Consider the following 22,698-nt stretch of genomic DNA (forward strand, 5'->3'; position numbering starts at 1 on the left):
AGTGCTGGAGAGCGGGACTCCAGAGCCAGAGTATCCACTGGGAGAAACTGGTCTCAAGTCCCCCAGGCAGGGCAGCAGTAGCCTTCAGATGGTACATTTACTTGTAAGGGCTGCCCCCGGTTTCAAAGAGTTGCCCTCTAATGCTGGGCTGGAGAGAATTAGTGGGAACAGAGGCAGATTTTGTGAGATTGTAATTCCGTGTCTAGATGAACTCTCCACGTACTTAAATGTTCTTTCCACACCTGTGCCCTAAGGCCAAGGGGCACGTAAAGCAATAAATATTTGTAGCTATTTCAAAGTAATGCCACAAGTACACAGCAGGGAGACTAAGGTATGGACTGTTCAAAATCACAAAGTGACTTAAAGGGAGAGCTGTCTCTTCACACTACTGCAAATCCTTTCCAAGAGTAGCATTTGGGAGGAGAGAGGGAAGGATGATTGTGGGGCGCTGGGAAACTAAGGGGAGGGGCTGATTTGACACTGGGGTGAGCAGATGGCCCACACTCCCATGCTGCCTGTGGGAGTGCTGAGACTGCTGAGTCTGCCTGTGATCAAGACCAGATTTTCTGCTCTGTGGCCCTCCTGCAAGCCAGTCTGTGGCTGGAGGAGCCCCTCTGAACTAGGTCGAAAGGGAGCCAGGCATGCAGATTCCCATGTTCCTATCTGGGCTGTGTCTTTGCAAATGAGGCATCAAGAGAGAGGTGGGGAAGAAAATCTTTACAATTTCTAAAGACATCCCAGGCTTTACATGACTTAGTAATTCTTCTCCAGTCAAAGGAAACAAACAGAAGGCACTGATATCTGTGCTGCTGTCCCTATCAGCACTTGGGAGCTGGCCCCAAGCCACTTGGAGCTTTCCTGCCCACACTCTGCCTTCCCCAACTCCACCACCACTTTGGCTCCAGAGACGAAGACAACTCAGGAAGGAACATTCAGGAAGCAAACATACAAGGGTGATTTGACATGCAAACTTTGTAATCATCCACATATACACACATTCTTTCTTTCCCCATATGTAAAACACATTTGTTTAAATTTCACTTAAAACTAGTGACAGATTTAAGAAGTCAGCTTCAATGGGTGGTTCTGTGAAAGGACTGAAACTGAGGTTAGGAGGCGGCAGGAGGGCAAGTCACCGCACAGGAAAATTCTATTGCTGCCTCGATGTGGCACAGCCAGCCCCACTATGACACAGCCCACCCCAGTGTGGCACAGACAGCCCTGATGAGGTACAGGAGTCAGGCATCAAAGATGAGGGCCTGAGCCTGCACTGGCTGCTCTCATACCAGCTCCTTCCTCCAGGAACACATAAAGGCAAGAAGTAGACTGAAATTTGCCTCATAGGTAATTGGTAATTAACAACTTTGTTAATTCAACAAGTATTTCCTTGGCAATTATTAAGCTGCAGGCAGTGTGCTGTCTTATAGGCAGGGATAAACAGGACAGGGATAAACAGGTCAAAAAATCATGATAACAGTGACAGGAGATAGAAGTGGAAGAGGGCCCACAGAGCAGGGCTGTCGTGGGTGAAATCCCCCCAATGTAAAGCCATCTGGGAGTTAGTCATAGGCCAGGATGAGTCCTCAGGCAGCTGTACTTGGGGACTGTGAGGGCTCCTGGGGGAAGCTCTGAGAAGGACTGTCACCCTTACTTTCCAGAACTGCTTCCAGGGCAGCAGTCATGCAGGCATCCTATCCTAGGAGGGCAGTGCAGCTGTGAGATTCCACTCTGGGAAAGGAGGCCCTGCCCCACCTTAAACCCTAGTGCTCACTTGGTGGCCCAGTGCCTACCCAGTGGCCCAGTACCTCACCTGGTAGTGCAGTACTCACCTGGAAATCTAGTACCTCACCTTGTGGCCCAGTGCCTACCTGGGGGCCCAGTGCCCACCTTATACCCCAGTGCTCACATGGCCAACCTGCAGTGGCAGAGAAAGAAGGCCTATGCTTTGGAATCACCTGGATGGGGTGTGCTGCCCCTTAGGGCATGATCCAGCTGAGGAAAAGAAAGGCTGCTGGTCATCTCTCCATCAAAGAAAGGGATGCTCTGGGTGTCAGCACTCCCCTTTCTGGAAATACAGGGTGGGCAGAGCCACAGGCACGAGAGCAGAGCCTCTGCCAGCCCTGACAGAGGCCACACACATCCTGAGAATCAGGCTTCTTATAGCACAAATGTGGACAGAGGGGAAGCTAGGATGGACCCTGTACCATTGGATTGGAATTAGGGTGTAAACTGCTAGGGCCCAATCTAGAAAAATCAATATGTAAATAAATATGCAAATGTGTATGTGCATGTTTGTATTATAACACAACATTCACACATACACATGCACACATATACACACTGGCACACATGTATGTTTCCCATCTCTGTCTGGGACCCATAATAGACCAAAGGCAGTGACCACCCTATGTGCCCCAATACGGGCCTCAAACACCATCCTCCCCTCGAATATGTCAGGCTTCTTTGAAGGAACGGCTGATACCATGACTGCAGCAGGGAAAGCACAAATCAGTCATGAGCAGTGTTTTGGGCCAGAAGCCAGGCAGTGCTATAAAAATGATGGGTCATGTCAAGGGGACATAGAGCCAGCATGGAGGGACCCCCCATGGAGACCTAGGTGGCCCTGGGAGCAGCATTTTGATGTTGCCCAGATTCCTCTTGAGTGAAGCTGCACAGGAGAACCACTGATCCTAATTCCCACCCCAGACTTTCTGCCACTCTACTGTAGGAATTCTGGTAGGCTGCCATTAACAGGAACCGAAAACTACCCAACAGTGACCTGGCACTCAGGCCTGCTTTCCTCCTTGAGAAAGAAATTGGGAGGGGGGCAGTGAGCTGGTGGAGGGGGAGTGCAGAGTGTGGGAAGTGAGGATGTGGAGGGACAGAAAGACTTGCAGCCATATGGCCAAGGGCAGAGGAGGGGAGATGTTTTTATAATGGAACACCACTCGGCCATAAAATGGAACAAACTATTTATGTACTCAACAACTCTCTGGTGAATCTCCAGAGAATTAGGCCAAGAGTAGAAGTCAATCCCCAAAGGTTACAAACTGTGTAATTCCACTTATGTAACATTCTTGAAATGAGAAAATTCTAGAAATAGAGAACAGATTAGTGGTTGACAGGGGCTGAGGAGGGGGTGTGGATAAGAACAAAATGCTTGTGGCTATGAAAGGGCAGCATGGAGACCCTGTGGGGATGGAATGCTCTGTGTCTTATCCGTTCTGGTGTCAACTTCCTGGCTCTGATATTTCCACTGTTGTATTCTAGATGTTACCACTGAGGGAAGCTGAAGAGCCTGGGATCTATCAATTCTTACAACTGAATTGAATCTAGTTACCTCAAATACAAAATTTATTTGAAAGCAGCTGCTATGACTTGAGATTGTACCAGATAACTCTCAATTCGCAACAGATTAAGGGGACCAAATATTTCCTCTGACAATTGAACAAAATAACCATCTGGACACTGTATGAAGTCATCGAAGTTTTAAAAAAAAATTAGTATCAGAGATAAAAAATCACTAGCTCCTCTTGGGGGCAGCATTTAGACCAAGTTCCTGACTTTAATGTTAAGTCAGAGAGCCTACCCCCTTCCTTCACCAGCCTACCACCCACACATCTCCTTACACACTCATCTATTCACACATGCACCCACTCACATATACACACTCATACTCACACACTTATACACTAATCCACTCACCCATGCAGCCACTCACTCACCCACTCACACATGCACACTCAAACAAGCACCCACTCACACTTATCCACTCACACATGCACTCACCCACTCACCTATACACCATCCCCTCACACTCACCCACTCACAGATGTTCACCTCATTTGCACACCCACACACTCATATATGCACTCGCTCACACCCATCCCTACTACTCATTCATGCACATGTGCACACTACATGCACACTTAAGCACCCACTCATACCCACTTGCATACACACACACTCAATCATACATGCACTCACTCAGACTTACCCCTCACACTCACCCACTTATGCATGCACACTCAAACAAGCACCCACGCACACCCACATACTCACTTGCACATGTATTCCCCCACTTACACAAGCATACACTCACACCCACCTACACATTATCTACTTTAGCACACACACTCACCCACCTGCACATATACACATTCAATTATTCATACATGCACTCACAAGTGCCCACTCAGACACTAACCTGTCCACCCACTCACCTACTTGCACATGCACACTTACACATTTCTTGCATGTGGATGTTTCCCCAGTACCTACTTCAGTATGTATTGGTACTGGCATGCAAGGGCTGTGGCAGATATGTCCCTTGAGAACCTCTACTAACAACTTGGACTCAGCCTGTCCAGGAAGATACAGATCATTCTGGGGCCCAGCAGTACTTGGAGATGTGTACAGTCTTTGCACAGGGCTGGCCTGGTGAGAGGACATTGTGTGACACAAGCCTTTCTGCACAGCTCAGGGGTTATGGGTGTAGGCAGAATTTTGGGGATGCATAGAAAGGTTACCCATGACTCTGAAGATTGCACAAGCCTGTGTCGTTTTGCCCCAGTTTGTGGTGACAATGTGACGGTGACTCCAAGTACCACAAACACAAGAGAAAAGGACTTCCAGTCCTTCCTGTAAGTACTGAGCCAAGGCCAGCCCTTGCAAGGTGGGTCTTGCATGCCCCAGGGAAGTGCTGAGAGTCCACACCCATTCCCTCCAGGGCAGGCAGAGAAGTGTGTGCCTGGTACCTGATGGCCCTGGTTACCATTCTCAGAGGACGCAGCCTCTCTACAGTCACACTCTGCGGCCATCAGCTCTTGCATTGGAACTTAAGAGAGATACATCTTGCCTTTTTTTTTTTTTTTCAAATCTTGCCTTTTATCACCAGGGACCTTTCAGGACCTCAAATCAGGCTGTCCCTCCCTTGCTGACACCCTTGGGCATCTTCCCATTGCCTGTGTAATTCAAGCCAGGCTCCTTTCCTCCCGGAGTGCTGCCCTCAAGCCTATAGGTGCCATCCCCCACCAACCCTGCAGAACCCTACCTGGCTCCACTGGCCTCCCTTCCAGCCTACTGCCTGAGGCCTTCTGCTGAAGACAGTCCCTGCCAGGCCTCTACCTACACTCCCTAACTGCCAGTGTCCCATCTTTCCTGGGCCCTGTCCTCTCCCACAGCCCTGGCCCTATTGCACTGGGGCAGCAGACATGTTTATCTCCTTTATTCAACAGTGAATGCCCAGTTCCTAGCACAACTCCAGGCCTACAGGAGGGCAGGAACAAACCCAGTACAGATTTAAAGATTGGATGAGTACATACCAAGTACCAATAAGTAACAAGCTCTGTTTCCACAGTCCCACAGGCTACTCTGAACCAGAAGTCAGTGAGTTTTAAACTCAGATACTCATGAAACAGCTAAGATTATATTTATTTTTCTCTGAGATAACATTTCCATTTCTCCTCCCCTTATTCATTCACTTGGTCACTGAGGGTTTGCTGGGGGCTTCTGTGTGCTAGAATGGGAAGGGGTGTCTGGGAGATACACTCAGCTGGGGCAGCAGACGGCCCAGCTAGCCAGGAAGAGCTGGAGACCCCTAGGCCTTCTGGGGAAAATGAGATCTGTTTGCACATCCAAGCTAGATGACCTTCCTCTCCATCCCAGGCTCAGTGTAATTTGCAAACCTACCAGTTCCCAGTAGAGGGCAGAGGAAACACGTGTCTTGTTAAGGCCAATAAAAGGTTGTAGAAAAATACCAAAAAAAGAAAAAAGAAAAAAATCCCACCCCTCTGGAAATAAAACAAAGGACTGCCATACCTTCTAAATTCTCAAGATACAGGGCTGTTTTTGTCTGCCTGTATTTGAGGTGATCCCAGTTAAAGAGGCCTACAGTCCGTTTTCAGTTTCACTGGTTTCTGTTACTTTATTATTTCCTCCCTCTACTTTTTTCTTTTGGTTTTTTTATGGTGGAAGCTTAGATTGTTTGGGAACTTTTTCTCATGTTAGTACTTAGAACTATAAATTTGACTAGGGGCATTGATTTACTTGCATCTTACCAATTTATGTATATGAGTTCAAAATATTTACTAATTTTCTTTGAAAGTTCCTCTTTGATCAGCACATTATTTAGAGGTGTGTGTTTTAATTTTCAAATATTTGGAAATTTTCTAGTTATCTTTGGTTATTGATTTCTAGTTTAATTTTCTACACTGGACAGAAAATACACTTTTTATTATTTCAATCATTTTAAATTCTTTAGGCTTTCATTCTTTTGCACAGAATATGTCCTACCTTGGCTAATATCCTGTATGCACATGAAGGCTATGTTGTGCCCTTCTTTGCTTGGTGGGCAACCTGTAGAATCTACCTGGTGGGCTATGCTGTTCAGTATGTCTCTCTCCTGACTCTGTCTTCTTGGTCCATCAGTTACCCAGAGAGCGGAACTGAAATCTCTGACTATAATTGTGAATTTGTTCTTTTCTTCTCTCTATTCTATCAGTTTTTGTTTTGTATATTTTGAGACTATTATTTGATATATATGTACATCTCAGATTGGTTCGTCCTCCTAGTGAACTGATCATTTTCTAATCATGCAACGTCCTTCCTCATCCCAGGGCATTTCCTCAAGCCCTGTCCTAAATGCCACTTCATCTGACATTCTCTTGACTAGTGTTCACCTCTGTCCTTCAACTTTTAACTCGCCAATAGTATTGTATTTCACACTGGTGTCTTGTTGACTGCACAGAGATTGATCTTGCTTTTTTTATCCACTGATACTTTCTCGCTTTAATAAAATTATTTATTTTTAAAATTTTTTATTGTATTTTTCCATTACTGTTTATCTCTCTTAAACTCTCACTTTTAATTGGTCTACTTACATAATCTACTTTTTATATTTGCAGATTTAATAGTTATCAACTCTAATGCATGTGTATATAGGTGTGCGTACAACTTTGAAATAATTTTAGCTCCATGAGAAATGGCAGAAATCATACAGTTTCTGCATACCCTTACCAGCTTCCACTCAACATAACTGCAGGACTTCACCAGAACCAGTGCCGGATGTGGGTAAGACCCTAGTAATAAACTGCCCCAGTCTTCCTACGCCCCTTTGTTTGTTTGTTTGTCACATATGGGATTGTATCACACATACAGATTTGTCCACCTACCTGCACAAGCAGGATCACCAGGGAAGCTCCTGTATACCAACCCTTTATGGTCAACCATTCCCCCGAACCCAAACCCCAGGCAACCAATGATCTGTTCTGCATCACTATACTTTTATCACTAGAACTCCACATAAATTGAATCAAACAAATGTAATTATTTCAAAGTGGCCCTTTCACTCCACATAATAATGCCTTCTAGAGCTGCCAAGTTGTTGGACATAACAGAGACTTGCTCCTCTTTGCTGCCCAGTAGCATTCCCCTATATGGTTGTACCACAAGTTGTATGTCCAGTTACCAGGAAGGACATCTGGGTCAATTCCAGTTTTTGTCAATTACAAATGAAGCAGCTAAGAACAATAGTGTGCACAGCTTTGCATAAACATGTTTTCATTCTTCTGGGATAAATACCCAGGACTGTGACCACTGGATAGAGTGTTAAGTATACGTTCAACTTTATAGAAAATTGTCAAACTGCGTGTCCGAGCAGCCACACCATTTTCTGTTCCGACCAGGACAGACAGTCCTAGGAGCTCTGCATCTGTGTCGGTACTCGGCACTGTCCGTGTTGCCACTGTAGCCATGTTGACAGATGGCAGTCAGACCTGGCAGTGGTTGAGTTTGTTTTCCCCAACAGAGAAGGATGTGCCATCTATTCCCGTGTTATTTCCCATCCACTTGTCCTTTTTGGAGAAGTGTCTGCCTCAGTCTTATGTCCATTTTCTAACTGGGGTGTTCGTCTTCTTACTGTGGAGTTTAAGAAGTTCTCTACAGATCAGGGGCGCACCCCTTGTTGGAATCTCTGGTTCGTCTTTTCAGATCTCAACAGGGTCTTTCACTGATCAAATGTTTTTGTGACCAAGTGCAATTTCTCAATTTTATCTTTTATGGCTTTCGTTTGAAACTCTTATCTTTATAGGTGTGTCTAACCCTTTCTCCTAGTTTTCTACTAAATAGCTTATTGTTTTACACTTTACATTTAGATATTTGATCCATTTTGAGTTAATTTTTGTACAAGGCATGAAGTTAAAGTCAAGAGGGGTTTTTTTTGAGGGGGGGGCGTGTTTTGTTTTTTTGTGGATAGACAGCCAACTATTTCAACATCATTTCTTGAAAAAACTGTCCTTTCTGTATTAAGCTGCTTTATTACCTCTGTCAAAAATCACTGTCCAGCCCTGACTGGTGTAGCTCAGTGGATTGAGTGCGGGCCTGTGAACCAGACGATCGTGGTTCGATTCCCAGTCAGGGCACATGCTTGGGTTGCAGGCCAGTTCCCGGCAGGGGCCAGTTCCCAGCAGGGGATGCACAAGAAGCAACCATACATTGATGTTTCTCTTCCTCTCTCCTTCCCTTACCCTCTAAAGATAAATAAATAAAATATTTTTTAAAAAAAATCACTGTCCATACTTGTTGGGGTGAATCCTGGGCTCTGTTCTGTTTTATCTATGTATGTGCTTGCCTACGCACCAATATACAATATGTCTGTTACTATAGTATCACAGTGCCTTAAAATTACTCTAACTTTATTCTTTTCAAAATTCTCTTGGAATAGCTAGTTCCTATGTGTCTTCATGTAAACTTTAAAGTCACCTTGTTTATATCTACAATGATCCCTGCTAGGATTTTTATAGGAATTGCATTAAACTTATAGATCTATTTGGGAAGAATCAGCATCTTTACTATGTTGAGTGGCCCAATCTATGGAAACAGGATGCCTCTTATTTAAGTCTTTTTGTTTTCTAGCATTAGTTTTCTGTTGTTTTCAGCATACAAATTCTGGGCACACTTTTTAGATGTATTGCAAGTATACAACTTCTGGAATTCCTATAAATGGTGATGTATTTTGAATTCTGGTTTCTGACTACGAATGTACTATGAATAGTCAAAGTACATTCATGTACTTTGAATTCTGACATTGATAGCATATAGAATATTATAGATCTTTGTATGATGACCCCTCATGCTTAAACAAGTGAACTTGCTTATTAGTTCTAGGAGGTTTTTGTAGCCTTAATGGGATTTTTGATGTACATAATCATTTCATTTGCAAACACAGACTTATTTCCTCCTTCCAAATCTATATGCCTTTTATTTCCTTTTCTTGTCATACTGAACTGGCTAGAACTTACAACATGCTGCCCAATAGGAATAGTGAAAGCAGACACCATTGTCTTGTTAACAATTTTAGGAATAAAGCATTTGTCTTTCACCATTAACTATGATGTTAGTTTATAGAGGTAGCTTGCTCCATTTTGACCAGAACCAAAGCCACATTGATCTTTTATAATGATTAAAATGGAAAAATCTATTTATAACCAGTATTAAGTGAAATTCTGATACAATAAATTTTCCAACCATTCTTTTTCTTTTTTACAAAGGAATCAACAGAATTGTAGTAAAATACTGTCATAATAAGCTGCATAGCTATAACAGTAGTAGGAGCGGTAAATAGTGCACATGTCCCAGGTTCTATTACATAGGCTAACCCCTCTGTCCTAAGGCAGGAGGGCCAAGGCCATCACCATTTACATATGAGAAAAAGAGAGGTTATGAACTGAGTAACAACCAGCTGGCTCCAGATCTCATACTCCTGACCACCAGATAGGTAAAGTCTACATATTTTCATGCTAGTCAAATATAAAGACCAATGATGGTATTTGTTTCAGAATTAAAGGAAAGAGTCTCATGGTTGAAAGTGGCATGCGACTTCCAAGTTTTAAGGCTTTTTCTGGGGGTGGGAGCAGCAAGTAGATTTGGGTATTAAAGTAGAAGTAGTTTAAGGTGTCTGGGATTTTTAACAGCATCACACTCACAGCAAATGCGCTAACTTGTCCTCTACAACATGAGATTTCTTGCCCAGAGAAGGGAGCAGAGGTCCTGCCAGCAAACTGCTACCCAAAGCCCACATGGCTGCATGGAGTGCCAGTCAGGGCTCCCATCAGCTGTGCTAAGTCCAGGGCTGTATCTGGGCCTCAGCTGTCAAAGGAGGTGGCTATGATCAGAACCCCAGGGAACAGGCACAGACTTGATTTATTGTGTTTAACAGCTCAGTGCCCATCAGGCTGCAGGAGCCAGTATAGCAGAAACCGACAGAGCTTATTAGCTACTTTCTGCTCCTTGAGAGACTCACAATGCAGATTTTGTCCTTGGGGCCATGGAGGGGAGGGGAGTTCTGTCCTGTAATGATCTTGCCAGGCACGGTTAGCATTGGAAAGACAGTCAGGGTTTACACAACCTGACTTCAGCAAGCATTCTGCACAGCCTGCTGGCTTGTCACTTGCGTGCACACAGACAAATGTGATGGGGCTGGGGAGTCAGTGGCCTTCCTTCCCGTGCACAGGCCCTGGCATGCTGGCCTTGTATCAGTAGTGCTATGGAGATTTTCTCTTTCTGGCAAGGTGTGGGCTTCCGCCAGTCCTAGCTCTGAGAAAGTACACAGGGTCTAAGGTGTGACCTGCCTCAGAGTGTCTCTAACAGACATTTCAGGTATTTCAACCATGCGTTCAAGGTGAATAACAACTCTGCTGTGGAGACAGGGCAGGCCTCTCTAGACCTGGGTCTAGGCCTGGCTCTGCCATCTCCACCTGCCCCTATGGTGAGGAGCTCGTGTGCCCAGCATCCACACTCAGCATGTGCACGGTCTGTCTGCACACAATCTATCTTCCCATGGACCTTCTGGCCACAGTGGGAAGCCAGCCACAGCAGGGACATTTGACTAAAACACTCAGTTATTACCAGGAGCCTGGGACCAGTCACCGGACAAAGGTGCCATCACTCTCGAGTGGCTCTGAGTTTGGTGAAACAATCAGGCTGCAGCCTGGGGCAGCTGGCAATTCCAAAGGTTGAAAACCCGCCATCCCTACTTCAGCCCTTAAACAGAGATAGGTCAGGGGTCCAAAAGTCCTCTTCTGGAAGGAAGGAAAGGAGAGCTGCTTATAGTATCAGAGTCAATGAGACACTAAGGGGAAAGGCTGGGGAACAGTCTCCACGCTTTCACTGCACTGGGAAGCACTGCACACCCCTCCCTCCTGCCTTCATCCCGGACTGAAGGCACTCCCTAGGGCACTGCTGGCAGACATCTGAGACCACTGGGAGAAAAGAAGCTAGGTGTGGGCAAGTGGCGGCCAGAGAGTCAGGATGGCAGACGTGCGGGGCCTGCCGATTTGGCACTGTGCAGGCCCCAGTCAACGAACAACCTGAGCTTTCTGATGATCTGCGACTGGGCTCAGTGCAGCTCAGTGGACACCACAGGTGAGAGCAACAGCAGGAGCAAAACCGTGCTGAGCCCATGGCCGTACAAGGCCAGGGCCTAACCCGATTGACGAAGGTGTCTGTATGGGTCACACAGATGTCACAGTGGGCCAGATATGCAGCACAACGGGAAGGGATGCCCAGGGACAGATGCCCCAAATCCTCCTGTAACCTCTCATGCAGGGACACACACACTCTGCTGTGGGTCTGTGCTTCCTGAATTTCAGGGCCTTGGCAGGCCCTTGGCAAGAGAGTGCCCCCACAACACAGAGACAGGCCAGCAAGACAGGTACAGATGACAAGACTGGGCACATATGATTCAGAAAAATCTACAAATAATTATAAGAAGGGATGGATTTAACAGGGTGACTAGAATGATACCTCTCTTCACAAGCAAACATAGAAAATACAATTAAAAATTTTTCAATTTATAAGAACCTACTAAAAAATCAGAGTTGGGATAATTCTAAGAAAAGGTATGTAAAACCTCTATGTAGAAATCTATAAAACACTAATAATTTGTCAAAACAATAATTTGTCAGTTCTCCCTAAATTGATCTGAAGATTCACTCCAACAGACAAGCTTATTTTTAAATGTATGTGATGAAGAACAATTAAAATTAAAAAAATGTATGTGAAAAATTAATCAGGCCAAGTGTAGGCAAGACATTCCTGAAAGAAAGAACCAAGTGAGAACACCTATTTACCAGAAAGTGTGGGCAGTCCGATCTGTGTGACAGGGGCACAGGAACAGATGACTAACTGATGTGCCATGGCAAAAACTCAGGGACAGGAACACATAGTGCGAGAAAGCAAACGATAGTCTTTGCAGTCAGTGGCACTGGTTAGCAGGGTCAGCAGCTGCAGAAGGAAACACTGCCCTATTGACCCCACCCCCAAATCAATCCCAGGTGGACTGTGGCTCGAGATGAGGAGACAACCTAAGGATGCTATCTACGTGAAGTGAGGACGGGGACAGATCACCTAGACGTGACAGCTCAGTGGTTCCGAGAAGACTGATACAATGGACCACATTACAGTGAGGGTCTCTCTGCCAACAGACACAATTGGAAGGGCGAAAAGGGGCCCACAGAGTGGATAAAGATATTTTCACTTTACTTAATCACTCAGAGCTCCTATTCAGAAAATACTTACAGATTGCTCACAGAGAAGTGGGCAAAGCCTTGACCAGCCACCTCCCAAATGGCTGATGAGTACGTCAGAAGGCAGCAAATGTCATCAGTGATGAAGGAAATGCAGGTTATAGTCATAGGCTGGACATCAGGATGGCTGACACTCAACACAACACAGCACAGACCCCCATGCCAAGCCTTGGGGTGCACAGCCTGTGCTGGAAGGCTCAGCTGCTGCGCACACTGTCACACCAATCCCAGCCCTGTGTCGGCTGCAGGTCTGTGCTCTGACCCAGCACATCCAGCTTCTGAACAGCAGCATTCTAACATTCTGATCAAACACTCACAGAATCAGCATGTATAAAGAGTGCTAATAATACACGGCCAAAAGGAGGTTTATTCTCGGAATGCATGGATGATTAATATCAGGAATTCTGTCCACGTCATTAGTAAGTTAAAGGAGAAACTCAACAACCATACAAATAACAATGAACAACACCCAATGCTGGCATCATGTTCACCACGTGCCAGGTACACTCCTCGCTGCAGCCCTGTAAGGAGGTGTGTCCCCACTTCACCCCCAACATAGGGCCAGGGGTCACAGCTGGGATGTGGGGGACCAGGACTCAGCCCAGGGCAGGTTTTAGATCCCCACTGAGCAAACATGCGCTGCTTCTCAACAGCGGCTGAAAAAGAATTTAATAAAACTTCACAGCCACCAATAATAAAATAAAATAAGGAAAGGAGAAATGTCTTAAGTAAGGTAAAGATTGTTTATTCCCTCCCCTGAAAAAACAAAACATTGATTTGTGTCTGTGTCCTTGTGACTCTTTTTTACGGGGAAGTGGGTGGAGCATAGAGCTTTTATTACAACAAAGGGACACATGTTAATTTATACCAAGAGAAATGTGAAAATCAGGAAGAATTTTAGGTAAATAAAAAAAAGGGTGCCGCGCTGCAGCACGAAAGGCAAAGGAGGCTAAGATTAGTTGAGTACGTGAGATTTTTAAGGAAATATAAAGCCCAGCCAGTTATGATGGAAAATGCTGGGACAGGGCTGCTCTGGTCCACAGGGACCCTTCCTGTTCAGAGGCCGACCCCGCCTGAGCCTACTCCCCACAACCATGTAGGATACTGCTTCCTGTTAGTCACATGTCACTAGATGCTCACACTGCCCTGCCCCCCAGGAACGAAGCTCTTCATTACTTTCTGGCACTGATTTGTCCGCTGACTAATGTGGCACCCCAAGTAGACATCTCAACCTCCTTCTGGGGCACCCTGAGCCAGCCCCACATGCAGTGCTGCTGAGATCATAGCCCCTCCATTCCCTGGCAGGAAACACAGACCAGCAGCCAGCAGTTACCTGGAAATGTCCTTCCTCTACCAGACGTAGAGATCTGAGTGGTGGAGTGGGCCCAGAGTTCACACACAAGAAGGCCAGTTACTGTCTGGGGCCATAGGGTTGGTCAAGGCAAGAGTGCCCCAGCCTAATGACTGGTCAGGGTCACGGAACCTACGTATATCATTAGCACTGCCCAGGAATGCAGGGGTGAGGCAGGCTCACGGCCTGCCCTCCTGCACTCAGTCACCTCTGCAGCAGAGGTTCTTCTTACCTGAGGGGACTCGGAGTGCAGGAGGCAGAGGCCTGGCTTGCTCATGGAGGTAGTCAGTACTGTGCCGCTGCCTCAGGACCCTGTCCTTGGTGGGCATCTTCACAGGATGTGCACCAGTCAGGGCACCTCAGGGACACAGGGGTTCTCCCTATTGAGAGGGCTGGCTTCTCTTTTGTAAAGGGCGTAGGGTCATCCTCCAGAATGAGAGCAGCGCCATGGGCACAGAGATGCGGTGATGCTATAACAGAACAGTCCACCATACAGTATGCAGACCAGACACAGGGGCCAGAGGCAGTGAGTGGCTTGCCCATGTCACTGAGAGGGTAGGCTGTTGGCAGGCAGTGAGCTGTGAGTTGGGGACATACTGGCAGCCCTAGGCAGCCTGGCCTAGGCCCCAGCCTCACTTCCTACCTTGCCATGTGAAACAGATGGGCCTGGGACCTAGTGGTCCAGCCTGTGACCACAGGGCCCAGGAACTTCCAGCCAGAACACACTGCTCTCAGGCCAGTCCTTGTGCAACTGCCCAAGGTAGAGGCATTAAATCTGTAGGTCACTTATGTCTTCGTGGGGCCCCAGTAAAGCAGGAGAGGGCCATATCACTCGTTCCACTTCACCAGCCCAAGGTCCTGGCTGCCTGCTGTCAAGTCTCCTAGAAGATTAGGCTCGTGTTCTTACAAGATTCCCGCAGCATCACAGATGAAGTCACAAATACTCCTAGCTGTGCCAGAGGAATAAGCTAACATGAGTTTATTTCTGTCAGTGTTGTAATATTTTAATAATAATATCATTACAACACTGACAAATAGCATTGGCTAAAAATAAAATATATTTTTAAAAAAGGTATGTGCTAAAGAAACTAAAACCATTAATAATGTTTCCAAATGAAGAAAAAGAAAATTCAGGAAGAAAAGGAAGAGAAATAAAGACAGCAAATGTGAGTAAAACTCTAAGGGGAATAAAAATGGGAGCAATACAAGAAAAATAAATGATTCAAGTAGTTAAAAGTAGACAAGATTTATAAGGGTTAAGAAGGCAGACACAGCACCAGAGAGCTAAAAATTAAAAATAATTTCAGGAACAAAATCCCCACAAAACAACTTAGATACGTAACTCAAAAGACAAAAAAAAAAATCAAGTTTAAAGTATGGCTAAAGGCTACAAAAAAAAAAACCAGATTAAAAAATTAAGAATACCAACAAGTTGGAAATTGAGCTTGGCACCCCTGATCTGAAAGTGACTTTGATAAATGGGGGCAAGAGCACTAGCTCTGGGCCCTGCCCGAGGATGGAGCTGAGCCACAAGGATCCGCAAAGACCCAGCATGCAGACGCAGGAGGCAGCGCCTAGGCACGGGCTCTAGAAATGCACACACACGCTCAAGCATGTGGTCTGGCTGGGAAAACTCGCTCCCCCGAAGCCTTGGCCTGTGTTTCCTGCTGGGCATGAACTGCTCTGTCCACTGAGGATGCACTGACCCTATCCTGAGAGGGAAGAGTAGGAGGGGGACAGCCAGGGGACCTGGAGGGGGCAGTGGTGGGCCCATCCCCATGTGCCCTGTACTGTGCTAAGGGGTTTGAAATTGTAGTCAGGTCCCACCCTTTGGGAAACCCACCCTGTGGGAAGCCAATTGAGGATCTCATAGGAGGGGGCCCTAAGCACATTCTCAGACCTCTGACTGTCCTCACCCTCTCTCTGCCAAACTCGCTCTGGGGGAGGGAGGGGAAAGCTGAAGATGACCCCTGGGCACCTGATGGGTCCTGGCAGCTTCCAGGGGTGGGGGCAGCTTAGCATAGAATAGAAGATTGGGGGCCAGCAAAACCACAGCAGTGACCGCACTATGGGCTACTGTGGGAGAGGGCAGGGGCGGGTGCTTGGTGCTCCTGACAAGATTTAATCCCCTGATTTCAATCTGCTGATGGTCCCTTAATCTGAAAACTGTATAGTAGCCAACACATTTAATTTACTTGTAATGGATTTGGTTGTTTTTATCTGCATGTGTGTTGGAGGAAGATACAGACAGTGTGCGGACAGTGGAGCTCGGTATTTGCCACTTGACAGAGCACAAAGGCAGAAATGCTGCACTGGCGAAGCCAACAGGACAACCAGACGGACCCACATTCTCAGATTTAGTCCTACTGCAAACAAGGACTTCACTGCAGCAGGACCTGAACTTTATCAGAGACAGGTTTCCACTGACCTGCCCATTGCCAACCCCAGCACTCCACCACCAGGGCAGGCAGCAGTCTGGGCTCCAGTGATGACGTGCTGCCATGGGCTTCCTCCGGAGCTAGCTGCTGTGTCCCAGCACGCCTCCCCAGTTCCTCAGCACCATAGGCCAGGATCTTTGCCAACTGGGGCTACAAATGGGGGATCAGGATGGGGACGGGGATAGTGGCGGTGGTCAGGAAAGCCCAGCCAGGAGATGGTCTCTCCGTGCTTCTGGAAGTCTGGCCAGGCAGCTGTGCTGGAGGCAGGCACTATATATGCAGCCAGGGGACAGGCCAGCATTCCTGTCTCGCTTCCTCCCTGTGCACCCCAGCCCAGTCTGAGGCAGGGAGCTCTAGAACCCAAGGTGTCACCTACTGAAACCAGATGCTACTCTGTAGGTTCTTTGGCAATTTCAAGCTGAGAAAGTAAAAAATATTCATTTCGTGGTCACCTAGACTAGTGGCTTTTAAAATATTTGATTGTAACAGCCACAAAATCTTTTAAAACAAGTTAAAAGCACAACATAAAAGCAAAACAAATGCAGGCAGAACCACCCTGGCTAGGTGAATGGGCAGCCCTCTCACAGCTGAGGAGACAGGACCCCAGAGGCTCTGAAAAACACGCAGAGGGACAGAGCCATCCTGAATTTTCTTCCAACCCTACCAGGGTGGGAGTTGATGTCACTGGAATCTTTTCTCCACAGAGACCAAACACTATGTTCTCATTTTGCATAGATACCACAGTATATGTGTGTTCTGTGATTAAATTTTAAAACTCGGGTCTAATTAATAGGTAGGAAAATGCACAGATCATAGGTATGCAGGTTTATTTTCACATAGGCACTTACCCACGTAATCAGTTCATGACGTGCAACACTCTCTACCCAGAGAGAAGTGCCTGTGGCTGTCTTGCAGCCCAGCCAGCCCCATGCAGCGCTGCTTGCTGCTGTCACATGGTCCCTTCAACTGCTGATCTGCTTGGTGCAGTCTCCACTTTCCTGCCTGGCTTCTCTCACCCAGAACAATGGTGCTGAAATCTGCCTGTGCTGTGTGGCAGAGTCAGCCTCCCTAGCACTACTGACTGCCCTGCTGACTGGGCCCCATGGTGGGAGCGGGGCCACAGAGGTGACCCTTGCCCTGTCAGTGAGCATCGGCTGAGGAGCAAAGTCTCTGCACCATGTGTATGTCTGCATGGGGACATGGTCCTGCCAGGGCCATGGATGTGCCACCTTCACAAATCTCCACGAGATACTCCTCTCACTTCCAGGCCCAAACAGAGCCCACATATCCTAACAGGTACATGAAGGGTCCCCATTCCCCCTTATAAACATTGTAGACACACATGCAGTGAGGCAGATTCCCAAACTGTGGGAGACCTGCATAGACGCTGCTCCACGAGGCCCTGTGCACATCTAGCTGTCCCCTAAGCAGTTTTCCTTCAGGTGCTGCCATCCTGGATGCCTCCTGGATGGGATCCATGCTTAAGCAGGTGTGAGCAGCTGGCTACTAAGCTGGCTGCCCTCTCACTCTGGAATGGGACCCCTTCCCTCAACTAGGCCTCCAGAGATGTCCAGACATGACAGTGGCTCCTGCAGTCCCCCTGCTTCCCAACAGACAGCCTGTGGTCACTCACTTCCTAGGCGAGGGTGTCATGAGGCGTGGCCTCCTGCCTGCCTGAGTCCCAGTAAGGACCACAGTCTCTCCATGGTCCCTTATCTTCTGGTTTTCTGTGAGCAGCATGCTCAGCAATGGAGAAGATGGGCACTGCTTAGCAATGGAGTCTTGCTGTGTGGCACAGACACAGATGGACCAGGCCCTGTCAGACCTCAGCCCCACAGGACAAACCTATACACCAAGTCACATGCAATGGAAAACCCGTGAGACCATACCACATGCTTCCCCTGGTTCATATCTGACCTGAATGATCATTAGACGGCTATGCTCAAGCACAGTCACTTGCCTACAACAGTGTCTGCCTCACTGCAGCAACAGGTCACCCGCCTGCTACGCAAGGAGTGCCATGTGACCATAGTTTATACTTTTACTCCTGTGTAATTGATTCACTGGCTCTCACACTTACACGGACATCAGTACCCCCAGGAAGGTGTGGTAAATCAACCATACCCCACCCCAGAGTTTCTGATTCAGGCTGTCTTTGGGAAGAGGTAGCCGAGAACCTGCCTCTCCAGAAAGTTCTCAGGTGATAGTGATTGTTCGGGACCCTATGGAGAACCATTGCCCTGTACTATTCATAAAATGATGCAGCCAACTTGCCCTGCTGGTGTGGCTCAGTGGATTAAGTGCCAGCCAGCGAGCCAAAGGGTTGCTGGTTTGATTCCCAGTCAGGGCACATGCCTGGTTTGGGGGGCCAAGTTCCCAGTAGGGGGTGTGCATGAGGCAACCACACATTGATGTTTCTCTCCCTTTCTCCCTCCTTTCCCCTCTCTCTAAAAATAAATAAATAAAATATTTAAATAAAAATAAATAAATAATGAAGCCAACACTCAGAAAGAAGGAAGCCCAGTACTATCCCTGCAGGCACACCACACCGACCCTGCTGAAGGATGGCCCCGGGTTCACAGCATCAGACTGCTGGTCCTCAGTCCCTGACCTCTGAGGCTCCCACCTTGGTCAGAATGAAGGTATGTCTTCGAGAGCTCCAGCTCTAAAATGCTCAAGACACCAAACCTTCCTGAGAGTTCCTCATATAGTGACAATCTGCTTAACGGTGGGTAGTTTCTGCCACTCATAAAGAACCTGGAAATCTTACAGACATGGATGGCACACACCACCCACATGTGAAGCATTCAAGGTCAGAGGGCACCTAAAGAGCAGCCCAACTCTATCATGTGCCCTTTTCAGTTCCCAAGTGAGTCAAGGCCAAAAGCAATGAGCATGTTGTTAAGACACCAGGCCCGTGTGTTCCCTTCCCAGGTCAGTGTGAAAGGGAAGGACATGCATACTGGAGACAGGCAGAGACAGATACCAACTATGAGGGCCAGCATGCCCATTCTTCCTGCTTTATGTTAGGACAGTCTTCCAAGACACACAAAGGGGTCACAGCCAGTTACTTCTGCATGGTTGCATTTATGTTACCTCTGGGGGAAAAAAGTCTATTCTGCTGTAAGAAAAGAAAATTGGCATCGCGTAACACTTGTGGGGCAGAGAGAGCAGTTCTCATTTCCCCCTAAAGGCAATAATTTGAGGGTATAACTTTGCAATTTTATTAACATAAACATACATGGTTGTCACACCAGAGTGTCTCAGTCTTGTTACCACATGAGATGACTAAGTGGTCACATTATCCTAGACAATGGGGACACATGTCAGGTGTGGTAGAAAAAGGAGACTGTTAAAAACTGCATCAAAATATGTGGAACCTCCCCAGGATTGAACACATTTTATAATCACACATATGAAAACACTAAAATTTTCTGCCCTATCTTACTGAAAGAGTAGAAAGACTTTCCTTTCTTCAAGACTGGAAAATGGATAAGAAAGAGTCTTTTAGAAATATTCCATGAGACTGCTTCAAAGGCTGCAGTTGGAAGGAAATGGACATCGCTCTAATAAAGAGTATTTGCACCAGGCATTACTTTCAAGAAGAGAAAAGCTTCTTCTCTTACCAAGGGTGCAAAGGCTCTTTTTTACATCTAAAATGTAGAATTCATGATCGGAAGTGTTTACATTTACTTCTATGAACTTGGCCATAGACCCATGATTCCTGGGAAGTTAGTTAAAATACAAATAAAATATTAGATATTTTATCTATGAAAGGCAAAAACATTTTTCCTATAAAATATAAATCAAATATCATTATGACTTTGGTTCTGACAAACTATTTCTGGAAACATTTTTTCCCAGCAAATACAAACAGGAGATACAATTTGTCTCACCATGGCACCAACAATCTACATATATTTTGAGGATATTTTATTTTACTCATTATTTGCCAAAATACGTTCATTGAAGGATCCTGAACTAATGGAATACCTTAGTTCATTTATAGGACAGGCAAAACCCCCCAAATTTGGTTATTTATAAGCTGTAAAATTCAGGTTATTTTACAAACACCTTTAAACTATTATACATTCTACATCTACTTATCACAAAGGAATCACGTTCACTGGCCTTCCCAGAAATAAAAGAATTATGTTATTTCTCAAGATTGGTATCAAACTCCAAAACTGTATGTTCTCCATCCAATACTAATACACAAGTATTAACCTTATTCTGATATGCAGATCTCACTCTCCGTTCATACTACTGGAAGCCAAAGGCTCACCTGTTTCCTTGAGAGGCCAACATTCCCAAACAAAGGCGCTCACCACACGGAGAGCGCAGAGCCCCGCTCCACAGGGATGTACTCAGTATTCCCAAACCTACTCCAGTATCACTGATGACAAACATCTGTAAAATTGCATGTTTACTTTTCTACACAATAACACTTTAACATTAGACTGGTAATAGTTGACCCTGATCCTTAAAAACGAACCAGATTTTTGAAACAACGGACCCAATATGAATACTCTCCTCAGAATGCCCAGAACTATCTAAGTTAGACACCCTGCCCACTCTCCTGGTCCTGAGCAAAACACAACATTGCTGCAGCAGGACCTCACGACGCTTCCTGATGACCCGCACCCACCCTGCTCTTCACCCTGGTCTCCGTGGGCTCTGTGTGCATGAGCCCGTCCTCCTCACTAGGGCAGCCTTCGCTAGACCCCAGCACCTCCTTACCTCTGAACAGAGCAGCTATGCGGTCGGGCAGGGCTGGGTGGATGTGGCTATCGGACAGATGGTCACTCTTCCCGTTTAGAGAAGGAGAAAATTAGAGTGATGCTTTGTTCTAAACCAAAGGAAGCTACAAATCCCATTGGCCTCAGGTTGGAGACCTCGTGACATGGGACGAGGCACATGTGACCTACTTTTTGCCCAACTCCCCTCATTCTGTTGGAGGGGTGCGCCTGGCACAAATGTGCTGTCATTTCAATGACTCTTTCCCCCAAACAGGGGCCACCGCACAAATGCCTGCAGGACATCCAGTGCAGCAGCTAAGCCCTTGGAAAGGAAAGGGTGGGTGGGATCTCATGACCCAATATTAATCAAAATGCAGCTCTTAAGACTTGAGCTGTCACTGCCACTGTCCGCTGTCTGCCGTGGACAGGCCTCACAGGAAGCCAGTCCTACCGATACACAGCGGGCTTGGCCCTGGGACTGCAGGCTGAGGCTCTTCTTCAGCAGGATGAGGGGCCTGAAATGGCACCAAGTGTGAATTCTCACCTTCCCATTTTTTCTTCATTGTCATCTAGAGCTTCCAGGTCCAGCCGTAAAAGCAAGCTGCATGTGGAAGCTCAGTAAGAGATGAGCCCTGTGCATCTTTCAGAGCCACCCAGATGTGAGGGTTCTGATGTGGGCAGTGAAGGGTGGAAGGGTAGACCAGGACCCCAGGAGAGAACACGCTGGAGAGCCCATGGAGAATGCACACTGGTCTACCCATCAGGACGGGCACCCACCAAGCAGGAGAAAGTTGCCCTCTAGCTCCAACTTCAACTGAGTTATTATCTGTATCTCATCATCTCACACAAAATCAGGTGTGGATAAGTGACAAAACACGTATCAGCCTGACCAGTGTGAATCAGTTGGTTGAGCAATCTCCCACAAAGTCAAAGGTCACCTGGTTTGATTCCTAATCAGGGGGCATTACTGGGTTGCAGGCTGGTCCCTGGTTTGGGTGTGTGTAAGAGGCGGCCTATAGATGTTTCTCTCTCACACCAATGTTTCTCTCCCTCTCTTTCTCCCTCCCTCCCCCTCTCTCTAAAATATATATAAATAAAATCTAAAAAAAAACCCACATATGGGGTAGCGGTGAAAACAGGGATGCAGAGTAGCTGTGAGGATGGGTATGCATTCAGCCAGGGGCGCCTGAGCTGGCCACTGTGCGCACCCCACTGTCGCTGCCATGGCTTTCTAACACCAGCAGAGGTGCATGGAGAGAAGCGGGGGACATGCAGGTATCACTGACCACGGTCAGCCTGATCATTCCTTGCAGGATAAAAAATTTAAAATAACACAAGTATTCAACACAATATATGGATGATACATTATCAAGTTGTACACCTCAAACATACATAATTTTCTTAACCAATGCCACAGCAATAGACTCAATAAAAATTTTTAAATAGATAAAATAACACAAGTACTGGATACTCATTACAGAAAAGCAATAAAAATGCATACATGCAAAAAATAACATAATTATCCAGAAAGACCACCAGTGGTAGGGATATGTTTTTGAAGTCTACCTATTTATACTTTTTTTCTA

At 46.5% G+C, this 22,698-nt stretch overlaps 1 protein-coding gene and 1 long non-coding RNA gene across 20 annotated transcripts in view; one reads left to right on the forward strand and one right to left on the reverse strand.

Annotated features, from left to right (window-relative positions):
* PCBP3 (poly(rC) binding protein 3) overlaps positions 1 to 22,698 on the reverse strand; it is a 217,042-nt gene that overhangs the window by 38,633 nt on the left and 155,711 nt on the right. Inside the window, exon 1 of one of the 19 annotated variants that reach the window (XM_037065197.1) lies at positions 21,114 to 21,213. The exons of 15 other annotated variants lie outside the window; for them this stretch is intronic. The gene's annotated coding sequence lies outside the window, so the exon portion shown is untranslated. Of the gene's footprint in view, positions 1 to 20,658; positions 20,726 to 21,033; positions 21,056 to 21,113; positions 21,214 to 22,698 lie in introns of those variants that run through there. 3 more of the 19 variants (XM_037065199.1, XM_037065201.1, XM_037065200.1) reach the window with 3 other exon arrangements.
* On the forward strand, positions 7,923 to 21,020 carry LOC119000246 (uncharacterized). The gene is made up of 3 exons (XR_005069268.1): positions 7,923 to 7,933; positions 10,485 to 10,487; positions 20,745 to 21,020. It is a non-coding gene; the product is annotated as an uncharacterized LOC119000246 (long non-coding RNA).

Source organism: Sturnira hondurensis, unplaced genomic scaffold (assembly GCF_014824575.4).
Source record: "Sturnira hondurensis isolate 20B ecotype Veracruz unplaced genomic scaffold, ASM1482457v3 Scaffold0015596, whole genome shotgun sequence".
Lineage (NCBI taxonomy): Eukaryota > Metazoa > Chordata > Mammalia > Chiroptera > Phyllostomidae > Sturnira > Sturnira hondurensis.